Source organism: Caretta caretta, chromosome 3 (genome assembly GCF_965140235.1).
Source record: "Caretta caretta isolate rCarCar2 chromosome 3, rCarCar1.hap1, whole genome shotgun sequence".
Classification (NCBI taxonomy): domain Eukaryota; kingdom Metazoa; phylum Chordata; order Testudines; family Cheloniidae; genus Caretta; species Caretta caretta.
In genome coordinates this window covers 156261039-156280701 of record NC_134208.1, presented here as the reverse complement: position 1 = coordinate 156280701, position 19663 = coordinate 156261039, and the positions used below count along the sequence as shown (strand labels likewise).

Genomic DNA, 19663 nt, shown 5'->3' with positions numbered 1-19663 from the left:
AGCTGCAGCTCCAGGTGCGATTTGGCCCTCCTAATTTCATTCCTACATGCCCGAGCAATATTTTTATACTCTTCCCTGGTCATATGTCCAACCTTCCACTTCTTGTAAGCTTCTTTTTTATGCTTAAGATCTGCTAGGATTTCACCGTTAAGCCAAGCTGGTCGCCTGCCATACTTACTATTCTTTCGACACATCGGGATGGTTTGTCCCTGTAACCTCAACAGGGATTCCTTGAAATACAGCCAGCTCTCCTGGACTCCTTTCCCCTTCATGTTAGTCCCCCAGGGGATCCTACCCATCCGTTCCCTGAGGGAGTCGAAGTCTGCTTTCCTGAAGTCCAGGGTCCATATCCTGCTGCTTACCTTTCTTCCCTGTGTCAGGATCCTGAACTCAACCAACTCATGGTCACTGCCTCCCAGATTCCCATCCACTTTTGCTTCCCCTACTAATTCTTCCCGGTTTGTGAGCAGCAGGTCAAGAAAAGCTCCCCCCCCCCCCGGTTGGCTCCTCTAGCACTTGCACCAGGAAATTGTCCCCTACGCTTTCCAAAAACTTCCTGGATTGTCTATGCACCGCTGTACTGCTCTCCCAGCAGATATCAGGAAAATTAAAGTCACCCATGAGAACCAGGGCATGCGATCTAGTAGCTTCCGCGAGCTGCCGGAAGAAAGCCTCATCCACCTCATCCCCCTGGTCCGGTGGATAAATAAGATGATAAAGGGCAGAAAAAGAATTGAAGAAAAGAGAAACACAGACCAAATTCTGATCTGTGTTCCACTGGTGAAAAGATGGCGCAAGCCAAAAGAGTTACTCCAGCTTTGCACTAGCAGAACAGAGAACAACATTTTTACCATTGATGGGGAGAGGCAAGCAATGCAATAGTAGGTTATTAGAGTACAACCCCAGTTTTCTAAACTGATCAACTAAAACTCCTGTTTAACTAGGGTTACCAGATAGCAACTGTGAAAAAACGGGACGGGGGTGGGGAGTAATAGGTGCCTATTTAAGAAAAAGTCCCCAAAACCGGGACTGTCCCTTTAAAAACGCAACATCTGGTCACCCTATGTTTAACTCAAGTTTAATGATGTCCCACAGGATCATATTGTGTTAGTACTATGTCTTCACTGTGCTCTGGATCTCCCTACCCTCCTTCTCCTCCAGTCCTAGAACGCATTAGAAAACCACAAGCATTTTCACTTAACTGCATTTGAGGTCCTTCAAGCCTCAGAATGCAGATACTTAACTGGCTTTGTTCAAGTCACAATAACAAGGGAGAGGATAAATCTAACAGTTTGGGGGCTTTTTAAGTTTGCTATGTCATACCATCCAGAAGTGCACATAACAAATCTATGTCACTATGTCATCTTGTTGTTCTAACCTGTATTTATTACTACCACCACCACTTCTCTCATGTATCACTTCAGTCCCATTGACTTCAATTCATGAAGAGCTCTGAAGCAAGTTTAAGTCTCATTGACTATAGTGAGATTTAAGCACGTGGTTAAGTACTATTCCTGATTACGGATGCTTTCCTGAATCAGGGCGTCAGGTTCTGATCTAAAGCCCATAGACATCAATGGAAAGACAATGCCCATTGCTTCAGTGGCTTTTGGATCAGGTCCTGAAACTGGTAGCATTCTCCATAATAATGAATGGCTGCCATATCCTGTATTAAATATGAAGCAGATTGTGGTAGTGTGTAGAGCAAAATAAGCAGTCCCTTAATCTTAAAAAAGTAACATTTACTATTTAGAACAGTAGATGCCTCCAAAGCACGCACGCATGAACAAATAAATAAAAATTACTTACCTATTACAATTGCAGAAAAGTAGCAGCTGACATTAAATCTACTAAAAGAACTTGTCCGTTCTCTGAGTACAGTGTACTGTAATTGGTATAGCAATATTTTGTAATTAATGGCAATTTCTAGTAATAAAAAAAAGTTAATTTCCTGAGTAATGTATTGATGTATTAATGGTATTTAATGATTTTCTACTAATATTTTATTGCATTTGTTAAGTAATTAATTTGGTAAGTTAAAAACTTAATGAATTTAAAGTACTTAATTGTAAGTAAATGAGAAGACATTTTTCTTAATCAGGGAAACTGAACATTATTAATTATTTTTATTTAAGAATAGAAGGAGATAAAATGCTTATGAAACATGTGCAATGTTTAGTTCTATTCAGTGTCAGTTAAAAGTAGTTCCTCAGATACATGGCATGTCTGAGAGGAGGAAACACTTAGCTTTCCAGTTTTCATGCTTAGAAATCAACCTGGAAAAATATATTAATATATTTTTGTTGTTGCGCGGGGGAAAGAGAGTGGTTCAGTTAACATCTTCAGCCGCTTAGCAAATAGGGATCTCCAGGTTAAATTAAATAAAACTTTCTAAAAATTAAGCTGAAAGTTGTTATATATCTAAAAAAATCAGTGTAGAAAACCTTAAGATGAGAGAGGAAGGAGAAAAAGCATTTGACCCCAGAGAATGACATTCCTGTGGGGAAAAAAGGATGGCAAAATAAAGAACCTAGAGAACAATTTTGAAATCAATATGAAAAACTACAAGCAGCCAGTGAAGGGACTATCCATGCTTCCTCTGATAAGTAATCTGACAGCTGGGTTTCTGAATAAACTGTAATTGGCAAATGGATTTTGCTGGATGTCTAGCACAAAGGGAAGTAACAATAATCTTATAATGGCTGGATCCAATCAGGATTGAGTACAGATCTGAGTTATTAAGTCAATGTATATTCCATGAATATTCACTCAAATAAAAACTGAGTTTGTTTCACTTGCGTTTATGCCCTGTTTGCATTCACTTTCTACAAATTTTCTAGCAAATGAATATGTTGGCAGGGGTGTTTGTGGAGTCAGTGAATTGAAGCGAATGACGGTGAGCATTTTTTCAAAAGTTAATTCTAACTCATACATGGGAGTATGCCTACCGGAAAAATCTGCTTGTAAGAGTTACCCTTATCCAGTCAGGAACTGAAGCAATACCATGTGACAAATGTGTCTGATCAGAACTTACACTGTGTGAATTGTAAATATTAAAGCCTCACAACAAAATGCTGGCAACAAATCTAGGGGTCAATAATTATTCATAGAAAGTGTCTAATGAATTGTTTTCTAGTAACAATTTCACTTGAGAGTATTATAAGTTGCTTGCAGAAAATTTATGGAGAGAGGCTAAATTAATCAAATTATGCACTGTGAATGATTTCCTCAACTCTAATTATATGACAGAGAGAGAAGATTCCTGCTTCCAGTGGAAGCAGACACACCCTTTTGGTATGGTCTGTAGATCCATTGCTCAAGGCCCATCTGACAGGAGAATTGATAAGGAACAGAGCAATGAGCACAGACCATATTGTGAGCCTGTTATACAAACTGCTGAGTGAAGAAAGGGGGAATCCTGCGTCTGAGAACAGCATCTCTGTCCATGTATTATTACAGATCCAAAATCAAATTCTGCCTTCATATTTACAGCCATGCAGCTCCACTGAAACAAGAAGGACTGCATGGGTGTGAAGATGGGAAGAATTGGCCTTGCCCAGTGTCATCCAGTTGCCCTAAATCTTGAAGTGAGAAAGTGGCATCCCTTTTGTAATAAGGGATTTTCAGAGCAAAGAATTAACTGGATGTTCACCCTTACTACTGAGGTACTATCAAGTTAAGGGCTTGACCCAAAGCTTAGTGAAGTCAGTGGGAGTCTTTCTGTGGCATTCAATGGACTTTGGTTTGAGTTGTAGGTCTCCTGCATTTAAAACAGAAATTTGGCAGATTGGCTGTTTTTTCCTTATAGTGGGCTGAGCTATTCTTATAGTTCTATTGAGTGGATCTCCTGTGGATCTAATTTGCCTAAGTACATCTTTGGAAAGTCTTTGCTGTTTGTTTGCTTTCTAAAGCATTGGCAGTCAACTTCTTCTCTGCTCACCTTCACTCCCAAGTATAGCAGTACTGATTATTCTGATTCTATGTCCTGTGCCGGTAATAATTTCGAGCACTCTAGAATTTTGATCCATTAGGGATGTCATGCTGTGGACAGAGCTACTCTGTCAGATGAAGTGAGCTGTAGCTCACGAAAGCTCATGCTCAAATAAATTGGTTAGTCTCTAAGGTGCCACAAGTACTCCTTTTCTTTTTGCGAATACAGACTAACACGGCTGTTCCTCTGAAATCTGTAGTTGTGAGAATGCAGTGGCCATTTGGAATGAAGCTGCAACTGTTGAATAGTTTCCACTGTGGTTTCTGAGTCTCTTTAGGCTAAATAAAGTAAATCCACAACACTGGTGGTCCTTTCCTTTTTCTTTTTTGTTTCCATATTGTTAAATTTTAATGACCAGAACAATAAAAAACGTAAGTTCAGTCTTAAAACATTTTTCCATGGACTGCCAGAGGAAACACAATAGCTCAATTAGGGGTCCATCATTTCATATAATAACCATTGTAAAGATTCTGCAGCCCTATAAATCAACTAGTGGCTGCAGTGATGGTTATGTAATATAATTATCTATTGACCAGAAAAAAATAAAACATTTCTGAGCTCACTGGAGAGGGGAAGTTTTATGAATGTGTATATAAAAGGCATCTATTTTTCAGGTTTCAGAGTAGTAGCCATGTTAGTCTGTATTCGCAAAAAGAAAAGGAGTACTTGTGGCACCTTAGAGACTAACAAATTTATTTGAGCATAAGCTTTCATGAGCTACAGCTCACTTCATCGGATGCATTCAGTAGAAAATACAGTGGGGAGATTTATATACATAGAGAACATGAAACAATGGGTGTTCAGGCACCTATCACTACAGTATGTGGGGAACTCTATGCTGGTGTAACCCTCCTATGCCAAATGCTTTCCTTATCCACAGCATATACGGGGAAGGCTGAGAGTCGGGTATTCTGGGGGCAGAAGCCAGGTATGGTGTAGCTGGTGTAAGGTTTCTCATCTGACATGCACTGGGGTCAGTTGGCTTGGGATCAGGGAAACACAACTGGATCCTTGGCTTCCCCCCTCTTGAGAATCTGACCCTAAACATTCTGTTTCAATGACCTAAGAAGATAGTTCCTGATCTTGGGAGGTACTGAAAGCTCCCTGAGAAGCACTGAGTGACCCTCCGCTCCCACTGTGTATTTGATGGCAGTTGTTAGTGCTCAGTACTTATTAGCATGTTAAACAATTGGCTCTTACACTACTTTTTAACAGTTTATATGATTTTATCTTGACCTTTCGCCCTTAAGTAAAGCTTACTCTAACAGAGAAGCTGTTGATTCAGTGAAAGAAAATTAACTCTGTAATTTGCTTTCCCCACATTGAACTTATTTTTATTGCTATTAATTGCTGCCACTTAGTTCCTGTGATGTTTTAACTGTTCAGATTTATTAACATGGTCGTAGGATTCTCCATTCTCACTTGGGAAATGGGGAAGCAGAGAGATGCCTTGCTGATGAAGCCCTTATTTCAAGCTGATGTTGCCCCAGATTCAAAAGAAGAATTATATGATCTGCTCTGTGGCACAAATATATGACAATCTAGTTCACTTTTTTATTCTTTTATTCTTTTTAACCATTACGTTTGCAGAAAAGTCTACTAGTTTTAAACAGAGAGTGGGACAAGAAGCCTGATTTTAGACTTTGCAAAACCAAAATCAGGGATAGATTTCAGCTGTTTCATTTCATCCAAATCTCCAAAGTGCTCAATGGGCTGGATAAAAGGATTAGTTCAAGCAAGCCTTGGTTTTTAAAATGATATCTACCCTGGCCCTGCACTCTGGTCCAAGCAGATGGACCCTGTTTCTTATGGACCCCCATTGGCTTCAGTGGGGCTGAATGTGGGCATTGAGTGGGCTTGCATGCGTCAGTGGAGAAAGGTGAAGTTACTGAGGAAGAGGGTGGTGACTGTGATGCTAGGAAGGGGGAGAGCCAGGAGTCCAAGTCAGAATGGAAGTTGGATGGTGATCAAATAAACAGTTGATGACAGCAACATGAAAAAGGGAAAGGAGGGAACTGACTCAAGTAAGAGGACAGGTGAGATAGAGAAGGAGAAAGAGGATAATAAAACCAGAGGCATAGAGGTAGATAATGGGGAGTGAATGTGAATCTTGGGGCATGAGTAATAGGTTTGGAGGGGGGAGTGTGTGACGTTGCACCCCATAATGCTTTATGGAAATATGCTTATGAATGTAAATATGACATAACTGGAATATGTTTTATGCTACATATGCCATGTAACACATCTCTACAAAGGTTAGGATCTACTGAATATATTCATCCTATTTGTATGCATGTATCATTTTTGTATTCAAAGTTATGAATATTGGCTGTGTGCTTCTTTGATTTTAAGTAGCCTTAGTAAGGGATTTGGTCAGCTTCTTTAGAAAGGAATTTGCAAGTTAAGTGCCCAGTCAAGAGACACTTAATGGACAATGGATCTTGGAAGACTCCAATCCACATAAGAAGTCTACCTGAAGATGTTCAAGGTAGCATGTGAACAATGGCTGCCACCTGTAAAATTCTGAGTTATGCGTGGACATGTGACTTGCCCATGTGACTCCAAAACTCCATCTTGTAGCTGGGATTCTACACAGGGGGAGGGAGGGAGACCACTCACAAGAGAGAGTCTATTTAAGCCCCTGGAAACCCCTCCATTTTGTCTTCAGCTGGCTCAAGAGTTAGCCTCTCCACCCCAAAAGGATACCTGAAAGAAAATGGAACAAAGGACAGTAACCAAAGGGGTGTGCGTGATTGCCGGACCCAGACTAGAAGGAGATTAGTCTGTAAAAGAAGCTTATTGGAACGTCTCTGAGGGTGAGGTTTTGTCTGTAATCACTTTCTTACTGTATTAGGTTTAGACTTTCATGTTTTGTTTTATTTTGCTTGGGAATTCACTTTGTTCTGCCTGTTATTACTTGGAACCACTTGAATCCTACTTTTTGTATTTAATAAAATCTCTTTTTACTTATTAATTAACCCAGAGTATGTATTAATACCTCGGAGTGGGGGGGGGGGAAGCTGTGCATACCTCTCTATTAGCGTTATAGAGGGCGAACAATTTGAGTTTATCCTGTATAAGCTTTATACAGGGTAAAAAGAATTTATTTGGGTTTGGACCCCATTGAGAACTGGGCATCTGAGTGTTGGAGACAGGAACACTTCTTAAGCTGTTTTCAGATAAACCTGCAGCTTTTAGGGGATGTGGTTCAGACCTGTGTCTGTGTTTGCAGCAGGCAAACATGTCTGGCTCAAACAGGCAAGGTTCTGGAGTCCCAAGATGTCAGGGAAAGCAGGCTCAGAAGTAGTCCCAGAGCATCAGTTGGCACTCCCAACGGGGTTTCTGTGATCCAACCGGTCATAGAGTGATTAGATAGTTGATGGTTGACAAGTTAGGAGGTGATTGGGATGGGGCAGTGATTGGGTGCATACACCACACAGGCTGCAAAAGTGTAATTTGGACTTGAGAGGCCAGTTGTGTTACCTGGCTGCACCTGGAGAGTGGGTCAGGCTTAACTGATGAAGCGCTGCAGAGGTGAGACTGGTAGTTAGGATAAAGAAAGGAAGTCTGAAGCAGAAAAGGACTTCAGGTAGAGAGTAATGAGCTCTGCAGTCACTCTATGGGACTAAAGAGAGGAGAAAACCCAGAGGCAAGTAAGCCATGGGACCTCACCTGGGTGGAGAAGGCTGGCAAGCAGCCAAGGAAGGCATAGAACAGCCACTGTGGTGGAGCAGACTCTAGTGATGTCTCCTGAAAGAAGGGCAGGATTTGGACTTCCAGGGAGAGAGCCCTGGGAGGTGCTTAGCTAAGGAACAATGTAAAGGAAGCTATAGGGGGATGAAAAGTCAAGCCTAAGGAGGGCAGAAGATGGATTTGTGTCTGTACATTTCGTTTCAGATTTGGTTGAGGGACTCAAGGGGAGACCCCTTGAGAGTCCTGGATGAACCTAGAGAGGTTGTGGAGGAGAAGGCCTGAGAGAGGCCATGGTAGGAAGAAGCTGGGAAGCAGCAGCAACTAGTCAGAAGGAACAGTCTTGGCTGCTGGTTACAGGATCCCTGGGCTGGAATCCAGTGCGGGGGGGCGGGCGGGGCGCTAGTTTCTCCTACCAGCCACTGACTAGTTAGAGTGAGGCTAGAGAAGGGGACAAGAAATGCTGAGAGCCCTGAGAAAATGGAGTGAGAACCCTGGGGTACAGAATCAGGGTTGAAAACCTGAAACAAGGTCTTGGACTTGGGTTTGTTGGACTCCATTACCATAGAAGGTTAGGGTTAGGTTGGTTGGTTGGTTGGTTAGTTCTCATGCTGTCAATTGGACAGCTTAGAGGCCAGCAAACATATTATGCACCTCCACAAATATTCTATCCTGAGCAAAATCTGGCACATTATAGTGTACTATGCTGGTGAGGGACAGGTGCCTGACACCATCCAGCCATCATGTTTTAAATCTTCAAGGGGTCTTTTACATCCTGCTTTCATTGGGTCCAAGTGGAAGATGATTTTTCTCTGGTAAGTTGATAGGCATTCAGAGCAGATTACAGTACCACCTTAGAGAGCACTGAGTGAGTGAGAGAGTGGGACCTATGTAGAAAATAGAGCTCTTCTTTCAACTTCAGTTTGTATCATTTGATGTTTTTGATCATTCAGAGATGCTTCATCTGAATGGCGTCCAACTTCTTTTCAATCTTGACAGTGAGGGGCCATGTTTCAGTCCCATACGTCAGAATACTGACCACTGAAACATTCTATGTCCTCAGTGTTGTTTCTTGACTTATCAGGGTGTTGGGTTTGTACAAAACGTTACTGATGTCACTTTTCCAGTGCGGATTTCAAATGCTTTCTTGTTGCCACCCATGTTATTGACAACAGAGCTGAAGTAGGTGGAATCACCAACAATCTTGACTGGATGGTCTCTCACTAAGATACTAGAACCAACAACATATTTGAAGTGACTGATGGGAAGACTTTTGGTTTTATCCAAATTTTCAGGCCCATTTTTGCCACTGAGCTTTCCAGGGCTTTAAGTGCCACAATTAGCTCATCCATTGATTTGATGACTAGAGGTGTGTCATCAGCAAAATTGACATCAGTGAGGTTTTTATCATCAACTTTCCCTAGGGCCATTAGAAGAGTAATACTGCAATTAATAGTTAACAACAGTCTTATTTACTGCCTTTGAGTTCCCAACAAGGTAAAATAATGCCTGTTTGCCAGTTGGACGGGATCAACTCCATTCTCCAGATAATATTGAACAGTATCTGCAGCCACAGAAAAATAGCTGGTCCAGTTCTGCAGGATTTCCACAGATTCCTGTTGCCTTATTTCCCTGAAGCTTCCTTACATCTCTGTGGATTTTGTTGACTGTGAATTTTCCAGGATCATTATGTGCAGAATGGGTCAACTTTGCAGCAGCCTTAATGTCAGGATCCACAGAAATTGGGGGTGCATTTAGCAGCTGGCTGAAATGTTCACTCCAGTTTGCTGTGCACTCCCCCTCTGTATTGATTACCTGAGCAGAACTGAAGTACACTGCACAGAGCGAATGAGTTTTCTGTCAGTGAGGTCGCACAAGTGTTTGTCAGGAGCCGACATCATTCCTAGCAGAAGCTTCCTCGAGTGCAATGGCTTTGGTTTCCATAAAAGCCTTGCTGTCAATGTGTATTGCTTTATTACAAGCAACTTATGGCTTATGATGTGTTGTCATATCGCCTTCCTAATGAGCCACACAATGATGTTCAATGATGGTTATCTGATTGCCCTAGAAGGGGAGAACTTAAATCGTGACCTGTGACTCAGCCTTCCGGCCAGGAAGAGAACCAAAGTGGCACTGGTAGATATGGAGAGCAACACTCAGCCACAAGGAGGCACTCCAGTGGCAAGTCCCCCTTCACAGGCAGCAATAATTCTTTTTAAATGCACTTAATTAAGCAAATTGATCAGGACTAATCAGTGAGAGACATGGTGAATAAGCAGCTTATTGGTTAAATAGTAGTTGGTCAGGGATTTTTTGACAATTTTTTTAAAATGTCTATTTTTCAAAATCTAATTTTTTTTTGGACTCATGCATTGGCTTCAATGAAATTTTCTCAGGTCCAGATGGAGTTTTGGGTGGCAGGGAAAGAAAGACACACTAGAATAGCCAGTAGCCTAGTGGCTAGGGCTCTCACCCGGCATGAGAGAGAACAAGGTTGAAGTCCCTGCACTGCCTGATTTTGGAAAACATATTTGAACCCTCAAAAATTTTAGTGAAATGGAATTGTTGTTTTCCATTCAGCCATATTAAAAATGCAGAGGAAAGCACGTACATAACAATGGGAAGTTAATTAAGCAAAATGATTACGCACACAAGGGATAATCAGTCAGTTTGTAAGATGATCAAGGGCAACGATAAATGAGGTGTTTGGATGAAAGTTAGTCCCTAATGCCAGGAATGTTTCAGTTAGATACAAGATGAATCAGTGAAGAAAGTTACTAAACCAGGTTGGCAGGCTGGCAAACAAACATGAAAGGGGGTATGTGTCAGAAGAGAGAGTTATTAGGCACAATTCAGGTGTCAGGGGATGATGCAGAAATAGAGCAATGTCAGCAGCTGAGATTAAAAAAAGCTGCCAGAGTGGCCTTATGCCCTTTTTCTCCTTGAATCTGAGAATGATGCTGTCCCTTACAAACAGGCACTGAAAATGGATGAGGATAACTCAGTGAATGAAACAACTCTTGGAAAATGTCAGTATCCAAATGTTCAAGCAATCAAATGATCACATTGGCCAAAGAATCTTAGCTCCTTAATAGTAATGTATGGGTAAATAGAAATGTAATAGTATCTGACAGAAATTTCTTCCTGTTTAGTTCTTAAACTTTAGTATATAATAATCACCTCAGTTTGGGGGAGTTGGGCTTAGTGCATAAATTTCAATTTGGTTTTGCAAACTCTTAGCTCATCTTCAGCTCAAATAAGGTTTATACTAATCAAGCTTAAGAGAGCACTTTTGCTTCATCCCATCAGCCTAGATAAAATTCTGGTTTCCCAATTCTATTACCAGTTAAAAACAAAATAAAACATATTTTTAAATGTGCTGAATGATATTAAATGTAGGATTAGAAGTACGGATAATGTATAAGTAACCATAAATGATCACTAGGTTATTGTAGACATTCAAAATGTGTGGGAGACCAGAAGGACTTGACCATCTGTACTGCTCCCCCACCCCAACACACACACACACACAAGAAGAGGGGTCTGAAAATCGCATCCATGAAGTAATCTTCTGTAGATCCTATGTTTTTGGAGCACATCTTTTCTTAAGGTTGGTGACATGTATTGCTCAGAAGATCTCCAGGGAGGTGCCACTGGATAAAGCAAATTGGAATTGCAACCTTAAAAATCCAGGTACATGCAGAAGAAGGTGTGATCCTTCCAGGCCACCACAACACCAACGAGGGCTGCAGTCCTACTTCCCACAGAAAGGATGAAACCCAAGTGCTTGAGGAAGCCCAAGAGCCAATGTAAGGTACCCAGGCTAGCAATGACATCACCTGATCCCTGAACTGCGGTCTTGCTTTGAAGACCAGGCAAGCTAAAGAGACAGTGTTTTTGTCTAAGCAACTTTCTACATTTTTGTGTCCCCCCACCCCCGTTTTTTTTTTTTTAAAAGATTGCCTGGCAAGATCTCTCCCCATCACTTTTTAAGGTGTGAATGAGACAGAGGGCACGTGCATGTGCATATGCATGTCAAAGAAACAGCAAGTGCTTATCCTAATTCTCGTAAATCCTAGCTGTATCACTTTGTGTAACCCTGAGGTGTCAAAAGTGGTTTGCACAAACCACTGTACTGACAGGAGAAATTATGGGTTGTTGCATCGTAGGGTACGTCTACACTGTGCGATGTGCATACGCAGGCACGCATCTATGCTAGTTTTAATTTAGCTAGCACAAGTACTGCTAGGAGTGAAGCTGCGGCAGCACTGGCTTCAGCACGGACTGTACAGCCCTGCCAAGGGCCCTGGGCAGTGATGAGCTGCCAAAATCTTAACAACTGGTTCCCTCCTCACCCCACAAGGGGGTCGTTGCCCCTCCCCCGGGACTCCTGCCCCATCCAACGCCTCATGTTCCTTGACGCCCCGCTCCCAGGACCCCTGCCCCATCCACTCCCCTCCCTTGTCCCCTGACTGCCCCCAGAACTGAGCAGGAGGGTCTTGTGGGCCACCGTAGTGGGTGCCCACCCCACCCCTAAGAGCCAGAGGGACCTGCCGGGGGGCAAGGTGGGGAATCCCAGCAGTGCTTACCTGGGAGCAGCTCCCAGGAAGCTTCTAGCAGGTCCCTTTGGCTCCTAGGGGCAGGGGAGCATAGCTGGGGGGAAGCAGGGGGAGCAGCCGCTCCCCCCACTGATCACATCAGAAGTGGTGCCTTAGGTGCTGACTCCGTGGGTGCTCCAGGGCTGGGAAAATTTGGTGGGTGCAGAGCACCCACTGGCAGCTCCCCACCCCGTGCCCAGCCCCAGATCACCTCGGCTCTGCCGCCTCCCCTGAACGCACTGCCCCGCTCTGCTCCCCCCCCACACTTCCCACGAATCAGCTGTTTGGCGGGAAGCCTGGGAGGGCTGAGAAGCAGGCGGCCGCTTCACACTCAGGCCAAGTGTGGTGGAGGTGAGCTGGGGTGGGGAGCGGTTCCCCTGTGCCCCCCCCCACAGTTACCTGCTGTGGTGCTGGCGGCCCTCCTCGCACCCCCCGCCCCCCCCACACTCCGCCTCCCTGGGCCTGAGTGCGAAGCTACCGCCTGCTTCTCAGCCCACCCCAGCTTCCCGCACAAACAGCTGATTTGTAGGAAGCCTGGGGGAGGGGCGGGGGGGGCGGAGAAGCAGAGTAGGGCGGCGCGTTCAGGGGACGAGGTGGAGCGGAGTTGGGCTGGGGGTGGGGCGGGGCGGGGCGGGGTGGGTAGCTGCCGGTGGGTGCTCTGCACCCACCAAATTTTCCCCTTGCATGCTCCAGCCCTGGAGCACCCATGGAGTCGGCGCCTAAGGCGCCCCTTTTGGCCAGTTAAATTTAGAAGCCCTTTTACAACTGGTTGTTCCTCACAGAACAACCAGTTCTAAAAGGGCTTCTAAATTTAACCACCGGTTCTAGCGAACTGTTGGGAACCGGCTCCAGCTCACCATTGGCCCTGGTGCTTCCTCAGGTGGCCTGGCCCATGCTGAAGCCCATGCTTCTGCAGCCTCACCGCTCCTGGCACTCACACTAGCTAGATTAAATCTAGCACAGGTATGCCTGCATGTGCTGCAATGACACATACTGACTGCAGTGTAGACATACGATCAGAGAGACAGAGAGATGAGGTGGGGAAAAAAATAACTGTAGAAATTAGGGCTATCAAGTGATTAAAAGAATTAATTGAGGTTAATCGCATGATTAAACAATAATAGAATACCATTTAAATAAATATTTTGGATGTTTTTCACATTTTCAAATATATTGATTTAAATTACAACACAGAATACAAAGCGTACAGTGCCCACTTTATATTTGTTTTTATTATAAATATTTGCACTATAAAAATAAAAGAAATTGTACTTTTCAGTTCACTCAATACAAGTACTGTAGTGCAATCTCTTTAACATGAAAGTTGAACTTACAAATGTTGAGTCATGTACAAATAACTGCATTCAAAAAGAAAACAATATAAAACTTTAAAGCCTGCAAGTCCACTCAGTCCTACTTCTTGTGCAGCCCATCGCTAAAAGAAACAAGTTTGTTTACATTTATGGGAAATAATGCTGTACGCTTCTTATTTACCATATCACCTGAAAGTGAGAACAGATGTTCACATGGCACTTTTGTAGCCGTCATTGCAATGTATTTACATGCCAGATGTGTTAAAGATTCGTATGCCAGTTCATGCTTTGGCCACCATTCCAGAGGACATACTTCCATGCTGATGACACTCATAAAAAAAAAAGAAAAAAAGTGTTAATTAAATTTGTGCCTGAACTCCTTGGGGGAGAACTTTATGTCTCCTGCTCTGTGTTTTACTTGCATTCTGCCATCTATTGCATGTTTATAGCGGTCTCAGATGATGACCCAGCATGTTCATTTTAAGAACACTTTCACAGCAGATTTGACAAAGCACAAAGAAGGTACCAATGTGAGATTTCTAAAGATAGCTACAGCACTCAACCCAAGTTTTAAGAATCTGAAGTGCCTTCCAAAATCTGAGTGGGACGGGGTGTGGGGCAGGCTTTTAAAAGTCTTAAAAGACTAACACTCCGATGCAGAAACTACAGAACTTGAACCACCAAAAAAGAAAATCAACCTTCTGCTGGTGACATCTGACTCAGATGACGAAAATGAACATGCGTTGGTCTGCACTGCTTTGAATCATTATCGAGCAGAACCCGTCATCAGCATGGATACATGTCCTCTGGAATAGTGGTTGAAGCATAAACAGACATATGACAGCCCTAGTAGAAATCATTCAGAAAGTGGCAACTTTGAAGAAGTCTAGGTACTGCTTTAAAGGGCTACAAAGCAGACCATGTCTCTTTAAGTTTCCAGGCTTAAGTATGTACAATAATTGGCTATATGCTATGTTAACTTCATAATTCAAATCTCAGTTGTGTTCATTCAGTGATCTGGTCCATTGGTGACTCCATTCCATATTATCAGTTTGTTGATTTATTAATTGAGTGTCAGTTATAACTTAGATATAATTGTGTTTAACAATTAGTAAACACAATTAGTATTTAGAATTAGAATTAGTAGGATTTATAGCTATCTTTAGTGAAGTTTGTTTAATTTTTAAGTTCGCTTTATTAAGTTGTAACAAAACCCATTGAAATTGTACATCTTGTTTTTCTTTCAAAAAGAGCAAGAAGGGCCACAATACCCTTACCCGGGGTCATAGGTCAAAAAGGTAATTTCATAAGGTATCTCAGAGCCCTTTGGTTCTGTTCCTAAATTAATACCTTTATCCCTGACAGCCCTTAGAAGTAACAAGATGACCCTTATGAAAATTACCATCTTTAAAATACTAAAAAGATACTAAAGGCCAGAGTCCACTACCTGTATTTAGGCTGAATAGTACCTTACTCTGCATAGTAGCCTTGTTGGTTCAGTCCGATTACTTGTGAAATAAGGCGCTAGTCAGCCGGAGTATGGATGGCTAAATCTGGACCTGAGTCATAAGGTTCATAATCAACCTTAAGCCTGTATGGCACTTTTCATCAATAAATCACACATGGTTTTACAAAAGAGGGGTAAAGATAACTATTCCCATATGACAGACAGATAGAAACTGAGGCCCAAATTGGTGGCATGACTCACCCAATGTACCTCAGTAAATCTGGAACAGAGTCAGGAATAGAACCTAGGTTATCTGCCTTCCAGTGTTGTATGCTACCTGCTGGACCATTATACCCAGAAATTTCTCTGATGTTCAGGAGCATTCAGCGCTAATTTCTGATATAGGCCCATCTTTAATACTAATTTTACTAAAAATCCAGTCCACTGCTTTTACAACCGAAGCGTTGTTACCTGTGATTACCATCATTACTTATTTCCAAGTGTAAGCAGAGTCAGGATGAGCTCCACCCTGACATCTGGTGGTGAGTTGTGGCAAGTTGTGGAAAAGACCTTCAGGGTCTGATCTCATTTGCATAGGCACACCCACCCCGCCTAGCATGAGCCCATAGCTGCCCAAGTGGTCACTTTGGCTGCTGTGAGATCCCTAGTTTCTCTGTTATTGGGTCAGAAAGAATAAATTGTTGTTATTCTGATTATGTGAATTGGAACTGTACTTGGCATTTTGTTATGATGGAGGGACTCGCCTTCAACTAAGTAGCATTGGCTAGGCAAGGGACATGGGTTTCAAAACTCAGTGAATTGAGAGAGGCTGGGGACAGGTATTAATAACTGTTTGTATGGGCCCCTGGTGAGGGCCCTACATGCTAATTACACCCCCTCCTCTCTTCACTGTGGAATATCAGAGCTAATTTTGATTCCATTAGGAGTCTAGTTACAGGCTGCTGAGCTGAATTCACTTTGGGCCAATGGTGCACCAGCACTGAAGCTCCCCTACTACAAACTGAAATCACAAAAGAGCTAAACTTACTAAGAGCTGAAATCGCTGAGTGTTGTGTTAAGTAGTGAGGGGGCCTGAAGATATATTGAGGAGCAGCTCGTGGGACAGCTGGAGCAGCTCATGGGATGGTTAGCAGAGCAGAGAGGCTGGTGGAGCGGAGCAGTTTGCGGGATGGCTGGAACAGCTCATGGGGTGGCTGGCAGAGCAGAGCGATTTGTGGGACGGCTGGCAGAGCAGAGTGGAGCCCCATGGAGAGGTGGAGCAATTGGCTTTGGACCACGTAAGGTGTTCCTTACCCCTCCCCCACCCCCATATCCACCCAGGTTGGGAGGTAAAACTCTGCAGATAAACTTTCGAACTCTGGGGCTGCACTGACCAGGGACAGAGACTTTTGGGTTGTTGGACTTTTGGGACTTAAAAACCAAAGGGAAAGGACATGGCCCAATTTCCTTGGGGTGGGTTTTTTGCTCATGGGTTGTGTTATGAATCCTGTTGGTGGTGTTTCCCCAACATAATGCCACATTGTTTCTCTCTGTTATTAAAAGGCTTTTGCTACTCTCAGACTCTGTGCTTGCGAGAGGAGAAGTATTGCCTCTTGGAAGCACCCAGCGGGCGTGGTATATAATTGTCCAAGGTCACTCACTGGGTGGGGGCTTGAGCCGGTTTTGCATTGTGTTATTGGAATGGAACCCCTAGATACTGAACCCGGCCCTTGTTGCTGCCAACTCTGACGGGAAGAAGGGTTACACAAGTAGCATATATGTACACAGATATTTACAAAATGTTTTCAAAAAATCCTCACAATATCCTTTCCCCAAAGACTGTCAAGTTAATCTAGGACATGCAATTACAGTGAGCTACAATTCAGGCACAACATCATTTGTGGCGCTATATGTAAAATTGCCTGAAATAATATGAATTCAGTGCCAGTACAAATAATGAGTAAAAATCCATGTCCATTTTTTCTATGTAGAATTTGAGCTCTTTAAACCCCCCCCCCCCCCCCCACACACACACACATACACTTTCATTGTTTTCAATGAATATGTTCATTTTGCACTCTGAAATTAGGGAGATAGCCAAGATTTTCAAAAGTGACTGACAGGATGCCTAGATTTTGGGGTGATGAACCTGAGACTTTCAGAGGGTGAGTGCTCAGTGCTTTCTGCAAATCAAACCCCTTTAAGGTGTCATAAGTTGGTCACCCAAAATCACTTGTTAATTTTGAAAATCTTGGTTAGTATCAGAGATGTATTGTGCTATGGGTTTGTTTTGGTTTTAGAGATGGCTGCCCAAAGGAAGAGCAACCAACCTGCACAAGAGATAAAAAATTTAGGGGTGCAGTGGATCTCTGAAAGCTCCTAATTGACTAAGAAGCTTTTAAAAATTCCATCATTACTGAATAGCAATATGACACACACCTTTTTGTGGAGGTAAGAAGGGAGAAATGTGTATGCTATACTTTCTTGAAGCACTGTGACAGAGCACCTCCATAAATGATGTGTACAGTGCTTTTATGTATTCAACCTTTGAAAGCCCCAACTAGTGTTGCATATTGATCCAAAACTCACACTTGGGTGGAAAGATCTTTACTTTACCAGTCAGCTATTATTACATGAAAGAGCTCTTAAGAATCCTTTTTTAAATTCCAGTGGAAACACCCAAATTTTTCCACAATCAGGAGGTCTTGTGCAATTGAATGACTCAGCTGGAGTAAGAGTCCAATTCATTAGGCATTTCTAATGTAAGTGGATTGTGCACAGGGACGTAACTGGTGGTGCATCATCATCTTCATAACAAGAATAAAAGGATGAGAGTCTTGCTAGGCTACATTAGTTAACACTTGTGGAGATGATTATCTGCCTTAAGAAATTATGAGGTGTAGTGGACACTAGTTTATACAGATGAAGCTGCTAGGGGTGGACAAATCAGTTATCTTGTAAAGGTTGTAGTTGAGGTAGTCACATTCTTGGAGAGTGGAGGTGCATAAACATACATACAGGATAAATGCTATTTGTTTGCAGCATGGTTGCATTTGGGAGGTGATGGCTGATACTTCAGCTTTGTCATATTTCTGAAGAGGTTTGAGCTGCCCTTGTTGGGTTTTTTGTTTGTTTTTTTTGTGTATGCCACAACCTGGAGTAACCATTTTCACAGAGGTCACAACCATGACTACACATGCACTCAGGCACAAATTGTGTACTGAAATGTTCAGATGTCATTTACAGCTGCAAGCAATAATTCCACAAGCCCAGAGGTCGTAACATACAGTAAATAATAGAGGATGAAATATTAAAGTTCAGTAGTTCGGTAGTATTATCACTGTTAGTTATATTGATTGATATAGAGCCACTGGCAAAGCCTTGAAGCCTTTATTGCATAAGTCTGTGGGGTGGGGGGGAGAGGGGGAGATATATGTATACTAGCATTAATGAAACATGAAGGTTGAGAAAGCAAGCACTGAAAGATCAGGAAAATCAAGATTAAATTTTTTCCCAATGTTAACTCATCTGATGTTTTTATTATATGCAGTGGTAATAAACAGTGATACCATAGCCAAACCCATTTAGAAACTAGCCAAATGGCTTAGATAGCGAAGTGACTTAACCCCAGTATTTACAGTATGCAAACTATTCCCCACAGTAATTTTAGGGGAGTGTAGGTAATATTGAACTTAAAGTAACTTTATTTAGTTGAGGCAAAAACTCGAAGTTTTGAAGAGTGACCAGATTGCCACGGTTTTGATCATTGAAGGTGTTTGAGCTGCAGCACCCTCTATAAAAGAGAGGGCGCTACATGCAGAGCATTCTCTATAAAGGGACTTCAGCTTTGGAGCTTACTGTCTTTTGTTTTGAAAGAGCTTGAACTGGTTAACCTTGAGGACATACTGTAAAGCTGATTGGGTAGATCTTCTGTGGGTGAAAACAGTCATAACTCCATTTAAAGAAAAGGAGTACTTGTGGCACCTTAGAGACTAACCAATTTATTTGAGCATGAGCTTTCGTGAGCTACAGCTCACTTCATCAGATGTATACCGTGGAAACTGCAGCAGACTTTATATACACACAGAGAATATGAAACAATACCTCCTCCCACCCCACTGTCCTGCTGGTAATAGCTTATCTAAAGTGATCAACAGGTGGGCCATTTCCAGCACAAATCCAGGTTTTCTCACCCTCCACCCCCCCACACAAATTCACTCTCCTGCTGGTGCTAGCCCATCCAAAGTGACAACTCTTTACATAATCAAGTCGGGCTATTTCCTGCATAGATCCAGGTTTTCTCACATCCCCCCCACCCCCATACACACACAAACTCACTCTCCTGCTGGTAATAGCTCATCTAAACTGACCACTCTCCAAGTTTAAATCCAAGTTAAACCAGAACATCTGGGGGGGGGGGGGTAGGAAAAAACAAGAGGAAACAGGCTACCTTGCATAATGACTTAGCCACTCCCAGTCTCTATTTAAGCCTAAATTAATAGTATCCAATTTGCAAATGAATTCCAATTCAGCAGTTTCTCGCTGGAGTCTGGATTTGAAGTTTTTTTGTTTTAAGATAGCGACCTTCATGTCTGTGATTGCGTGACCAGAGAGATTGAAGTGT

The 19663-nt window shown here is 42.6% G+C and overlaps 1 protein-coding gene across 2 annotated transcripts in view; it reads left to right on the top strand.

Annotated features, from left to right (window-relative positions):
• Nucleotides 1-19663, top strand: part of ALK (ALK receptor tyrosine kinase) — a 547569-nt gene that overhangs the window by 361725 nt on the left and 166181 nt on the right. The gene's annotated exons all lie outside the window — the stretch shown is intronic.